Consider the following 14055-nt stretch of genomic DNA (forward strand, 5'->3'; position numbering starts at 1 on the left):
ACCAGTAATTTATTTGGGATTAGTCCAAAGAGTTACTTGAAAAGTGTGTGCAATGGGACATTGGAAGATATCATTGCATCATATGATAATACGCATGCAAACATCCCTGAATTCAACTTATTAGGGTATTCAAGATACAACTGACAATTTCATCAAACTTTGGGCTTCAGAATTGGGGGATTGGGAAATTCACCTCAAATGTAAGAAGTTTTCATTGACATTAGCTTTGCAATCAATAACTCCTTCATTCTGTTCTTGCTTCTGCAGCATATATACTAAATTTGGAATGATACAGAGATGATTACCATATCCCCTGTGAAAGGAGGACGTGCAAATTTGTGAAGATTTCCATAGGTCTGGACAATCAGTATCATACATTCAAACAAAAAGATAGGGAAAAGATTTCAAAAATGAGCAGTGTATCAGGGATTTGAGTGACAGCATAAATAATACATATATATATGTTATATGTGTCGCCAAAAGAGAAGAGAATTGAAAAGAAGCAGAAATACTATTTAAGGAAATAATGGCTGAAAATTCCCCAGCTCTTACAAAAGATATAAAGAAATTTGTCCAAGGGAAAAGTTTGCCATGTCCCCACAAGTGACTGAGATCTAAACAAAGTCACTGAGTATGAGGCAGATTCCAGTTACATACAGGCAAGTGTCCTAATACATCATGCAGAAAGATGTCAGAATTAGCTTCACAATAAAGGTGAATTGTAGGTTTGGGTTGTGTTAGTCAGCTCAGTGTGCATTTCCCATTGCAGTGTATTAATATGCTAGATATCCAAAGGGAAATATGACATTAATTTTAAGCATATCACATAAAATTAGAAGAATCATTTAACTCATTTAAAGATAAACGTGTGTGCTTACAGGAATGCATTAGGTTGGCTGGGGTTGTCTTTTCAGAGGAGCTCAGGGACATCTGACTTCAGGATAATCACCCCTGTCAAAGTCATTAAAGTAATCATATCTGCCAGGTCCCAGTTACATTAACAGGTAAATCATTACTGGTTGATAATGATCAAGTCTTCTCTATTCTCATTGATATTTCTGTTATTTTTTACTGATCATGGAGAGAGCATTGTTGAAATGTCTAACTATACTTATGAATTTAAATAAATCTTGTATCATTGAGAGTCGTTTTCTTTCTATACATGAAATCATCGTTTGGTTAATACATATTTAGTACTAATAGATCTAACTGATGAATTGTCAGCTCATGAATGAGGAAGTGTGTCTCTCTGCATGGTAATTGCTTGGATATTTGGAGTTAATTCTGGTTCCACACAGAGACACACCATCATTTTTTATTCTCCAACACTGTGTGGTCACTCTATTCAGTGATGAGATTTAGATGAGATTCAGGGTTTGAGTTCATGGTGTAATTAGTTGAAATTTTGGGAATGTTGAGATGAGGTGAATTTATTTTGCAGCCAATGAAAGATTTTGTAAAAGTTTTTACTGAGGAAGGCATTTTGCCTGTATAATCCTGAGTAATTTTCAGTTATTGTATTGCATGAGCATGCATCAGCATGGAAGGTATTTAAAATAACTTTTCCAGTTGAGAGAGAAACCCCAACACACCCCAACAATTCTGGAAGATACATTTCTTTTAACTTTGCTATTCCAGAAATCTATTCTGTATGATCCTTGGCTCTTGTATCCTTTCTCTATCTTCAAACTCAACAAGGTAGGACTTTGCTTGAGTCATCAAATTCCCTCTTCTTCTGAAAGAGTATCTTCTCCTGCCCCCTTCTCATAAGAAAAATTGTGATTACATTAAGGACCAAGGTAGATAATCCAGGATAATAACCCCTGAAAAGGTCACTAAATTAATCACATCTTCCAGGTCTCAGTTATAATAACAGGTAACGTTCAGAAGTTCCATGTACTAGGACTTGGATAACTCTTGGAGATATGAATTTCCTACCAGTCTAACTTCTAGTCCCAAAAGATACATATGAATCTCACAAAGAAAATAATTTCACTGCATCTCAACATCTGTGCTCTTTTATAATTCTAAGGCCAAGTTCTTTAATCTTCATTTAATATTGCTGGGTGGAATCTTTTCATTGTTTCCATGGAGATATGACCCAACCAGTTGTGGGTGGTAAATTTTGATTAGATGGTTTCCGTGGAGATGTGCCTCCACCCATTCAAGGTGAGGCTGCTTACTGGAGCCCCTTAAAAAGGAACAATATTGGAATTTTGTTCCAATGAGAGCCACAAGAAATGACAGAGCCAACAGAATGGACAGATCCCCAGGGAAGCCATTGAAGATTCCTGGAGAGAAACTAGCAGATGTCACCATGTGCTTTTCCAGTTGAGAGAGAAACCCCAAACATCATCAGCCTTCTTGAACCAAGGTATCTCTTCCTGGATGACTTATGTTGGACATTTTCATAGCCTTGCCTTAATTTAGATATTTTCACAGGTTTAGATTCTAAACTTGCAACTTAATAAACTTCCCTTTTTAAAAGCTATTCCATTTCTGGTATATTGCATTCTGGCACCTTGCTAACTGGAACAGATTTAGTACCATATAAAGTGGGGTGCTGCTGCAGTTTGCAAATAGCAAACATGTGGGAATGGCTTTTTAAATGGATAAGGGGAATATCCTGGAAGGGTTATGAGGAGCTTGATCGAGAAGACCTAGAATACTTTGAAGGGACTGTTGGTAGAAATGTGGCCTCTGAAGATACTTATGACAATGATGCATGTGTTATTACAAACTGGAAGGAAGGTGACCCTTGATTTAAAATGGTAAAGAATCTATCAAAATTGACCACTAGTTTTAGATGGAAGGCAGACTTTGAAAGCAACAGATATTCAGCAGAAGAGATTTTCAAAATAAATTCAGAAAGTGCAGCCTGGTCTCTTTACAGCTTATAGTGAAATGTGACAGGAGAGAGATAAACTGAGAACTGAACTCCTGGATATAAACAAATGAGAAATTGATGGTGTGGAAAATTCTGGACTTCTGGAAAGGGAGACCCCAGAGAATATTGCCCCACATGAGGATTTAGTCAAATGTCAAACCAGTCAACCATTTCAAAAAAAGCCAGGATTGAAGATGGAGTTAACCAGGAAGTTGTGTAGAAACCCCTTTTGTCTGATTGGCATGATCCATGCCTACTATACAGAAAGCCAACAAGAGTGCTGGATCTGTATAAGTGGAACCATTGCCTGTCTGAAATAAAAGGCTCAGAAAAGGAACAAAGTGAAGGTAAAATGCCTTCAGAGGTAGAACCAAGGAGGCTAAGTTGTGAAGTCAAAAAGCCTTGGGCCAGGAGAGAGCACCCACCCAAGTATTTGGAGAGGGTGAGTTTGCCCCAAAAGCAGAGGGTAGACCTTCCACCTTATTGCAATAGAAGAGTTGTGCCACCTCAGGCCTTGGAGAGGGTGGGGTAAATTCCTTGGGGATTAGGGAGGGCCTGACTGCCAACACATGGAGAGGATGAGTATGTGCCCTGAAGATGACAGAGAGCCCAGGTGTGGCCCTGATGCTTGGAGAGGGTAGAGCCAAAAAAAGGTGGTCTCCCCAATGCCCTCCAAGGTTACATCAGGAGAGATCCAGGCCCTTGGAAAGGGTGGGACTCCTGCATGCTAAAGCCCTGAAGATAAATAACTCTCAGACACTGAAATTTGATAGCATTTGCCTTGCAGGTTTTCAAAACTGCTTTGGTCCAGTGCCTCCTGTATTCCTTCCAGTTTCTCTCTATGGAAATGGAAATATGTATACTATGACTGCCCCTCATTTGTATATTGGCAGCAAATAACTTGTTCTGAGTTTTACAGGTCCAGACCCAAAAGTGAATTTTGCCTTAGGACAGACGAACCCTGGAGCTGATTTTGATGAGATTTTGTACTGTTTCTGACTTTGTATTTTATTTATAGTGTTACCAAAATGATTTAAGATTTCTGATGTTGTTATGGAATAAATGTATTTTGCATTTGGAAAGGACATGTCTTTTTCAGGTCCAAAGGGTGGAATATGCTGGTTTGAATCTATTGTGTACCACAGAAAAGCCAAGTTCTTTACTCCTCATTCAATTTTGTTCGGTGTAATTTTTTTTTATTGTTTCAATGGAGATATGAATCACCCAATTGTGGGTAGTAACATTTGATTGGATGGTTTCCTGTACCTGTTCAAGTTAAGAATGCTTACTGGAGCCCTTTAAGGAGGAACCATTTTGGAAAAACCTTTAGAGCCATGAGAGCCACCAGAACTGACATAGACCACAGAATGGACAGAGTTCCAGGGAGGTCAATACCTGGAGAGAAGCTAGCAGTTGTCATCATGTCCCTTTGCAGTTGAGAGAGAAACCCTAAACATCAATGGCCTTTTTGAACCAAGGTATCTTTTCCTGGATGACTTAAATTGGACATTTTCAAAGCTTTGCCTTAATTTGGACATTTTCACCACCTTAGAACTGTAAACTCATAACAATAAATTCCACTTTTTAAAAGCAATTCCATTTCTGGCATATCACATTCCAGGAGCTTGCAAACTAAAACAACATCCTTGAAATTATCAGCTCATTATAGCAACAACTCAAGTCCAAACTCCTACCTAAATATCATCTGCGTAGAAGTTAGCAATCTCAGCATCTAAATGATCTCACTTGTGTATGGGCAACATTGTTGGTATGGGCAATCCTGGAATGAAGTAGTCTACCATATGTGGACATGTAGAAATAGAAAGCAAGCTCATAAAATACCATGGTGCCCCAGGGGCACCTCCAGTTCAGAGAATCTGCCAGTCCACAAAAACTGACCTATGTACAAAATTGATCTCTGATAGCATGAGAACTCCACAGTGATAGGGAAACCCCCGTCATATCTTTCTCCTGTCCATAAAAGGTATTCTATTGGACAATAACATTCCCAGCAGGACTTGTACAGAGGTTTGGTGATGGTAAATAATCACTTCTAAGTGTGAAGTCAGATTTTTGAGTATCTTCCAACTCCCTGTGCAGGTCTGAACAACTTCTCCATTTATCTTTATCTTCCCTGGGCTCTGGCAATTATAGGAGGTCACGAGGGCCCTGAACTCTCCCAAGCATCTCTTCCAACCTCAGGAACCCCCATGCTCACCTGGGACATTTTTCTTATGTCACACATTATTCCTGACATTGTGGCTCTTATACTTAATGTATTAAATTAACATAACTGCCTGTTGAAAACCATAGGGAAGAGGAATGATATTAAAGTCCAAGTGTCCAATGCATATGTTTATGAAAACTAGTTATTTGACAGTCCATAATAACACAGTGTCTGAAATTCAAAACCTGAGACTTAGAAATGCAAAGATTTACTAAGGTCACAGTTGAAATTCAGTAAAGAATGTTCTGAATCAATCAATTATTCTGAAAACTCTATTAATGACTCCTCACAGTTAATATTTCTCTTGTCTCACATCTATTGTATTTTGATAACCATGTCTCTATGACCTTAAATACAGCACAAAATGACCCACAATACCTACTTGGAAACTTTCCACCTGAAGAATATCAAAACTTTCCCAAATCTCAATCAATGAAAAAGATGTCAGGTCAAATGGTGGAGACTAGTCCCTAACCTCAGCCTCCTCCCCTCTTGTTTAGTACTCACTCACCAAATTCCCATCCAAGGTGACATCCTGCAGTATTGGATGCTCTGAGTACTGGGTCCAGCCTAGAGCCAATGGGGCAGTTGACTCTGCAGGTCCAGCTTTCAGTCAAAGACCAGCTCCAGAGAACAAGTGGGGCAAATTGGCCCAAGCTTTCCTGAGGTACAGGTGAGCTTGTCAGCAGAGAGGCTGGTTTCAGACCCACAATGACTCACATTTCTTCTCATTTCTCTCTGGAAAATGTTATCTTCCCTAGATAGCTCAGGGAAAGTTTCCACATTTTATGACAACTAAGAAGGCTCAGATCTCCCAGTGAGGCATCTTCTCCCAGTGAAAATCAGTCTGCTGTGCATTTGGATCATGAGCAACCTGAATAATCCCATCCATGATCGAGAGGACAAGATGAGGCACCTAGATGATGCACTGAGACCATGCCCTATTTACTGCTCTTTTCCCCCTGAGATCATGGGGCCCTTCATGGTGGTAGAGAACTAAGTCAAGGGACCAAGAATCTGACTAGCCTTGGAGAGGTGTAATACATGTTTTAACACTGTGAAAAGAATACGAGGACTTTAATTTTCAATTAATTTGAAATTATTCTAACATTAAAAATCTGCCCTTATGGTGATAAAACAATCATGTGAATTCAAATTTTATTATTAGTAATATTATATTTTGATATTTCTCTATTTGTCTAGGCAGAGCTAGGACAGAGAATTAATCAAAGATAATTAACGCACAGATTCAGAACAGTTCATTGGAAATTTCTTCACATTTCTAATCTAATCCAGGAGAACAAAATGAAGAAAATTAATTTATATGTTCTTCTGTGCACAATTCCATATAATGTAGAATAGCACTGCACATGCATTTTCTCTATTTGAAACTTGGATACAATAGGTCATTATTTTAAAAAGATGTAGTGCAGATTCCACCCAAATTAATGCTTTTAAGTAGGAAAATGAAACTATCATGACAGGAATCCCCTGCTTAACCCTGAGCCTGGGGTTGGTCCCTGCTCTGGTGGATCCTGAGCGCCCCCTGCAGTTCAGCCAACTCCTGCATGGGGAGGTTTGTGTCTGGGCTCACACTGACTTCCTCTCAGTATGTCTCTCGCACAGTAATACACGGCCGTGTCCTCATCACTCACGGAGCTCAGCTGAACAGAGAACTGATTCTTGGAAGTATCTCTAGAGATGGAGAGTCGGCTCTTGAGTGATGGATTGTAATAAGTGTTAACATTGTAGCATATAGCTGACAACCACTGCGGCCCCTTCCCCAGGGGCTGGCGGATCCAATGCCAGCAGTAACCACTGCTTGTGATGGAAAATCCAGAGACAGTGCAGGTGAGAGACAGGGTCTGTGAGGGCTTCACCACTCCTGGGCCTGACTCCTTCAGCTGTATCTGGGACAGGACACCTGAGAACAAGCAGAGAAACACTGAATCATGGGCTCAGATGCACTATCCCCATTACCTTCATTTCTGAATCCCTGAGACACTCACATCTGGAAGTTGCCACCAGAAAAAAGCAGAACCAGAAGGGTTTCATGTTCCTGTAAGTGAGGTCCATGATGCCCAGGAAATATTATCCAGACTGAGGAGGAATCTGAATTTAAGTAAAAGTGCACTGTGGTTTCATCTGTTTGTGCATGTGGTGATTTGCATTTAGAAGGTAAATGTATGCAAAATGAAAAGGATTAAGGGGGGGTCCTTCTCTTAGGTGACCCTCAGCAGAGGATGTTGGCTGCCTCTGGGAGAACACAGCCTTCTCCCTGGGTACCCCTTCTTGAATCCTTTACTTTCAAGCAGGAAATGTGTAGGATGAGGAGTTAGATGGCCCCAAGTATCATGAATGGCTCTGGGAATACGGTCATCATTCGCTTTGATTTTTGAAGAATTGGGGGAGGGAAGGGAGGTTGGTGCAAACTTCTCCATGTTGTTGATGTCATCATTCCCCAGTTGTATCTTCAGGTATATAATTGTATTAAGTTATCAGTGCTGTTAGATATTTCAGTTGGTGTTATTTAAAGGTATAATCCCCATTATGTTTCTTATGCAACATGTCTAGTTTTCAACAAAAATTATTTTGGGGAAAATCAAAGAATGTCTACCACATTCACTTATTTCCCTCTCTTGTATAGTAGCAGGCCAAGGTCCCCTTAGTATTCAGGAGCAATCACTACAGTTACTCCCTTCTCTGACAGTGATTCTGAAGCATGAGGAACCAGAAGTGTCTGGAGGCTTTCCTCATTTCCAGGTCACTGGAATCTTTGCTGTGTCTCCTGATGGTAGAATTCCTCCCTTCCTGACTGAGAACTCAACAGTAGCTGAGCACAAATTCACAAGGACAAGAGGAAAACATTTCTCTGGGGGAACACTGGTGGTAATAGTGAGGATGCTACTGTCATTTTCATCACTTGATTCATGGCCCATTTCTCCTGGCTCTAGGTTAATCAGCACCATATATAGGATTTTGTATGAGAGCGTATATAGTCTGGATGAGACCATTGCCCCAGTCATGCAAGGCATTTTAACACAACTGTCACCAAAAGTGAATCATCAAAGAGTCATTCCATTGGTCTAGCATACTAGATGCTTCAGGGTGGTGGATTCTGGTCGGAAAAATGGGTCCGATTCCACACCTCCTTGGTGAAAAGGGTTCCTTGATAAGAATAAATGCTATGTGGAATCATGGCATGGTGAGAAAATCATTATGTAAATTCATAGATGGGAACTATCAAAAAGGAATCGCACATTGGGAAGGAAAATCAATGCCTAGCATAAGTATTATTGCAGTTAGAACAAAATATTTCATGATGAAAGTGGTCCAGTACAATAAACTTGTCATAAGCTGAGCCCCTCAGATAGTGGTATCCTATCTGGACTGACTGTTGGTCTCTGATGCTAGAAGATCAGGCACTCAGAAGTGTCCATAGCCAGAGTAGACTTAGAGAGTGGAAGCACATGCTGTCAAACCAATGAATACCATTCTTCACTGCCATGTACTCTTTGTTGAATAATCTATAGAGGAATGAAATGAGCAGCTAGGGAAACAGAAGTCCTGGTGTCCACAGCTTGGGTCCTTCTACCCATTTGATTGTCAGTATCACCCTCTGTCAAGATCACTCTTTGGTGAGCCTCCACATGATATGACAACATCTTCATTCTGCCCTTTGAGGTGTGTTTACCCACTTAATTCTATCACAGAACTCCTTCTCAATCATTTTCTACACTCTTCTTTTCAAGCGCCTAAACATCCAGCCCCAATAGCTGCAGCCCATGAATGCATATACAAATTCACCTTTAGCCACTGTTCCTTTCAAGCAGTAGGAACAGGCAGATGAACTGCCTGGCATTCTGCCCATGGGACGACTACCCTTCACACTGTGCTCCTTGGAGCTTCCCACATAGGGCTGCTGTGCTGCAGCACTCTACATTTGGTAATGAGTTCATGTTCACTCAGAAATGTGGAATCCAGGCTCAGTCATCTCTTCACAGTCAAATCCATTCTCTCATGGACAACTCAGTTTGCATGGGAAAGTAGTGGTGATGACTAAGACTCAGTCTCTATTAAGACCCAAATTCAAAAATTACGTTTCTCAAAAGGAAGTCAGTGATTGGAGAGAAGATGGTGGCATAGAGGGATGTAGGATTCAGTCCATCCTCCAGGGCATTGAGGAAACAGCCAAAAACTGTATGAAACAGCTGTTTGGGGGCCTCCAAAAACCAGATACACATTTCACAACAGCCACTGATGAATGGAAGTACAAGACTGAGAAATTGCAGCAACATGTTTGTAGCAAATCCCCCACGCTGTGGAAGCCTGATCTCCTTCCCCACTGGCATGGCAGGCTGATATGTAGTCTCTCCCTTATGGGAAACAGAAACCCTATGTACAAGCAGCAAAGATAAGGGAGCTCAGGCAGGCTCCAATTGTGGATTAAATTTAAATTTTGGGACTGCCGAGCACCAGGTTTGAGCATAGATAAATCTGTAAGGCAAACAAGAAAGAAAATGGCAGTTCTGTTTCAGTCCTTCTCCTTGCAGGGTGAAGCAGGGATGATAGAAAAAAAAACATATACTTTTGGAGTTGTATGAACTTACATTTCTGGAAAATGACTGTGCCCAAAGGAGTGGGGCACACAGAGCCCCATATAAAACCAGGAAATATAGAGAATAAAATCTGTGACTGTATAATTTTCAGAATCTACAGTGGATAATTGTGTTAGATAATTGCAAAATTTTAAGAAAGTATTTATATGAATAAAAAAATTCATTCATAATTCAAGGTTATAAATGGGATGGGATATGGAAAAAAACAATTAATGAAAACTAGAATCTCTAGCTAACTATAATTTGCAGCATTCTTTCATTAATTGCAGCAAAGGCAGTATACCAAAGCCGAATGTCAAAAAGCAGGGAATATAAGGGAAGTGTATGGGAGAGTTTTTTTTTTTCTTTCTTTTTGGATAAAATGGGAATGCAGTGGTGAATGTGTAATTATGTGATTATGCCAGGAGCTTACAAATGTAAACTTAGGATAGGTTGTATGGTGTGTGAAGAAAACTGTTTTTAAAAATTGAAATTGAGACCCTTACCTAAAAACATGAGATCAGATAATTGTTCCAATATCTTAAGAATGTGATTACCACGCCAAGTACCTTCACAGCAACATCTTGGCCATTGTTTAACCAAACAACTGGACATAATTAACTACCTAAGACTTCATGAAAAATTTTTAAATGTTATATTTTAACATATGATTGCTATATGCAATATATTAAAATGCAATATGATGAAATTTTAGTTGATGGTATTCCTTAACTGCTTGCTTTACACCTTTAAGTCTTCCCTGCCTCAATTGCTTCAATTGCAACTGATCAAGCTTCTCAGAGAAAATGACTCCCAGCCATGTCACACTGACATTCAAGACAGATCCACGTTTGCCAACATAACATTTTCACACTCATCCCTTCCATTTTCCAAACCACAATCAACTCTCACCTGTATCAGTGTAATTACTCCTGAAAGATGTTTGCATACATTCCCTGTTTCAAAATTAGATACTTTTCAACACAGCTATGAAAGCTGTTCATTTCATATAGATGGTTTTCTCTCCTGTGCTGAAAGCCCTCAGGCACTCCTCACTGTCACACATCCTAAAAGCTAAGACATGCTATTTACCGTGAATTCTGCGGTTTTGTTCCTGTTATCTTTTGGACCTTATCTCCACTACCTTCCCAAACAGCCTTCATTCTGGTCTCAGGGCACTGCTGCCACCCACCCACCCCATTCCCAGGAAATCTGTTCCCATAAATTTGTACTTGATCTTTGTCTGTCAGTACTATTCTCCCTGGCATTTGAATAATTGACTCCATTTTTGCTGTCAAGTTTCTCTTAAATCTCCAGTTTTCATTCAGGAGATCACTTCCCACCTACATTTTAAAAACTCTTCCTACACTGATACTTGCAGTCCTCTGAATATCTGAACATTTTTTTACCTCATATCTTATTATCTTTTACACTGTGCATATTTATCATCTTATTTTTTACATATGGGACTGGGTTATCAAGTGTTACGTGAAATGTGGTGGATAGACGAAGTGATGAATGAGAAGGGTAAGTGAAGAATGGATTGAAGAGTTATTTGAGAGACATGATACAAAATTTATTGAGAGAAAGTTGAAAGGTATCCCAGAGTGAATAAAGAGAGATGGCTGAGAAGCTATTGATAGAAATGTTTGAAAGATGAGAACTACTGCTGTGGGGGCATTGAGGATAAATTGTGGAGAGACATAGAGATGAACCCCAGGAATGCCAGGTAAGTATACAAGTGACATGGTCTGCTGAAGGTGTCAACTCGTGGAGAAGTTTTAATTGTATGTGATGGTTGTGACAGAGTCTACAATGAACTGAGAGGCAGATAGGGATGATTTTGGATTTGATGAGTTGAACCAGGGTGCTAGTCTGAGAAAGCTGATAGACAGCTCATCTTTCTGAATGTAGTGAGAATCAAAAGGGATTGCTGATTCATGATGGAGATGTGTGTAACCAAGAGATGACTGAAGACTTTAAAAATATGATGCTGATAGATGAGAAAGGAAAATATTTTTAAATTATGGCAAGATAACTGGCAGAGAAATGATACTGAGAATTAGAAAATAAATCATTGATAATAGAGAATTATGCAGAGTAGAGGATAAATACAGGAGTTGGGAGGGTTTGAGTCAACTAGGTAGTTTGTACTATACAGTCAACACAAAGTATACAAGCAATGTGCACAATATCATTATATAATTGTGCATTTATCACCATGATCATTTTAGAACATTTGCATAACTCCAGAAAAGAAAAGAAAAAGAAAACTGAAATCTCCATACATCCCACACTGCTGAGCCTTTCATCTCCTTGACCACTGGTTTTGTACTTTACTCAATCTATTTTTTACCCCTTATCACACTTTGATTATTTATTTATTTATTTGATTATTTTGGCCCTATTATTTTACTCCTCTGTTCATAGCCTGGATAAATGAAGTATCAGCCACAAGGTTTCCACAATCACACAGTCACACTGTAAAAGCGGTGTAGTTGGACAATCATCTTCAAGAATCAAGGCTACTGGAATGGTATTCAACAATTTCAGGTACTTCCTTCTAGCTATCTTAATTCACTAAACGAAAAAGGGATATCTACATAATGCCTAAGAACAACTTCCAAAATAGCCTCACAATTCTGTTTCTGAAATCTCTCAGCCACTGAAACTTCATTTTGTCTCATTTGTCTCTTCCCCATTTTGGTCAAGAAGAGAACAACACATTGATAGTGAAACTCTTGTCTTATCTGATCCATATGGACTCTGTCCAGTCCACAGAGGGAACTCTACTGGACAATGACCTCCCAAGAATTTGTACAGAGGTTTTACTAGTGATGATAAATAATCATTTCTAAGTGTGAAGTCAGTTTTTTATGTATATTTTCCTACTACCATTGCAGGTCTAAACTTCTACATACAAATGTCTCTTCCATGGACTCTGGCATTTACAGGAGGTCATGAGGACCCTCAAAACTCCAGTACATCCTCCAACCTCAGGTTTCCCTATGCTCACCTGGAACATTGTTATTATGTCATACACCATTGCTGGCATTTGGACTCTTATCTTGAATATATTCAATTAATACAAAAGCCTGTTGAAAACCATAGGGAAGAGAGATGATATTAAAAGCCAAGTGTTCAGAATACATGTTTATAAGCAAAAGACTTAGAAACAGAAAAGTATACTAAGGTCATAGCTGAAATTCAGTAAAGAATATTCTGAATCTATCAAGCATTCTGAAAATTCTATTGATGACTCCTCACAGTTCATATTAGTGTTGTCTGCATCTACTATATTTTAATAACCATGTCTCTAGGTTCTCAAATACAATCCAGAATGACGAACGATACCTCCTTGGAAACTGTCCTCAAGAAGAACATAAAGGAATTCTCAAATCTCAATCAAAGAAAAGGATATCAGGTCACTTCAGTCCTGGAATGGCAGAGACTAGACCCCGACCACCACCTTCTCCCCTCTGGTTTATTGCTGCCTCAAAAATTCCCGTGCAGGTGACACCCTGCAGCCAGGAATCTCCGAGTTCTGGGCCCAGCTTACAACCAATGGGGCAGGTGACTGTGTAGGTCCAGCTTTCAGTCAATGTCCAGCTCCAGAGAACAAGGGGGACACGGTAGCCCAAGCTTTCCTGAGGCAGAAGCCAGCTTCTCAGCAAAGAAACAAGGTTTCAGACCCACATGACTCACATGTCTTCTCATTTCTCTCTGAAATATATATTATTTTCCCCACAGGTGACAGCTCAGGGAAGGTGTCTGGGGTTCCTGACATCTAAGAAGGCTCAGATCTCCCCGTGTAGCATCTGTTCTCAGTGAAAGTCTGTCTGCTGCATGTTTGGACCATGAACAACCTGAATAAGCCCATCCATGACTAGGGGGAAAAGGTGAGGCCCCGAGATGATGCACGAGGCCCATGCCCCACTTTCTGCTCTTCTTCACTGAGATCATGGGGCACTAAATAGTGGTGGAAAACTAAGCCAGGGGGCCAGGAATATGAGGAGCCTTGGAGAGGTGTGACATACATGCTCACACACTGTGAAAAGGATATGGGGCTTTAATTTTCAATTCAGGTAAAATTATTCTACCATAAAATAATCTGTCTTTATAGCGACAAAACAAACACACATTCAATTTGTATTATTATAAAAAATATTATTTTTTATGTTTGCCTGGACAGAGCCAGGACAGAGAATTAATTACAGAGAATTTATTGCACATATTCAGAGGGTGGGTTGAATGGAAATTCGTTCGCGTTTCTAGTCTAATACGGGAGAACAAAATAAAGGAAACTAATTTATACATGTATGTGTACACAAGTCCATATACTA

General features: G+C 39.7%; 1 non-coding gene and 1 pseudogene across 1 annotated transcript; one reads left to right on the forward strand and one right to left on the reverse strand.

The window, feature by feature from the left end:
* The first annotated feature begins 255 nt into the window (after positions 1 to 255).
* LOC143678509 (U6 spliceosomal RNA) lies at positions 256 to 358 on the forward strand. Its single transcript, XR_013173309.1, has one exon. It is a non-coding gene; the product is annotated as a U6 spliceosomal RNA (small nuclear RNA).
* A 6309-nt stretch (positions 359 to 6667) lies between these two features.
* Positions 6668 to 7190, reverse strand: LOC143675599 (immunoglobulin heavy variable 4-38-2 pseudogene; annotated as a pseudogene).
* Positions 7191 to 14055: the final 6865 nt, after the last annotated feature.

This window comes from Tamandua tetradactyla, chromosome 3 (assembly GCF_023851605.1).
Source record: "Tamandua tetradactyla isolate mTamTet1 chromosome 3, mTamTet1.pri, whole genome shotgun sequence".
Lineage (NCBI taxonomy): Eukaryota > Metazoa > Chordata > Mammalia > Pilosa > Myrmecophagidae > Tamandua > Tamandua tetradactyla.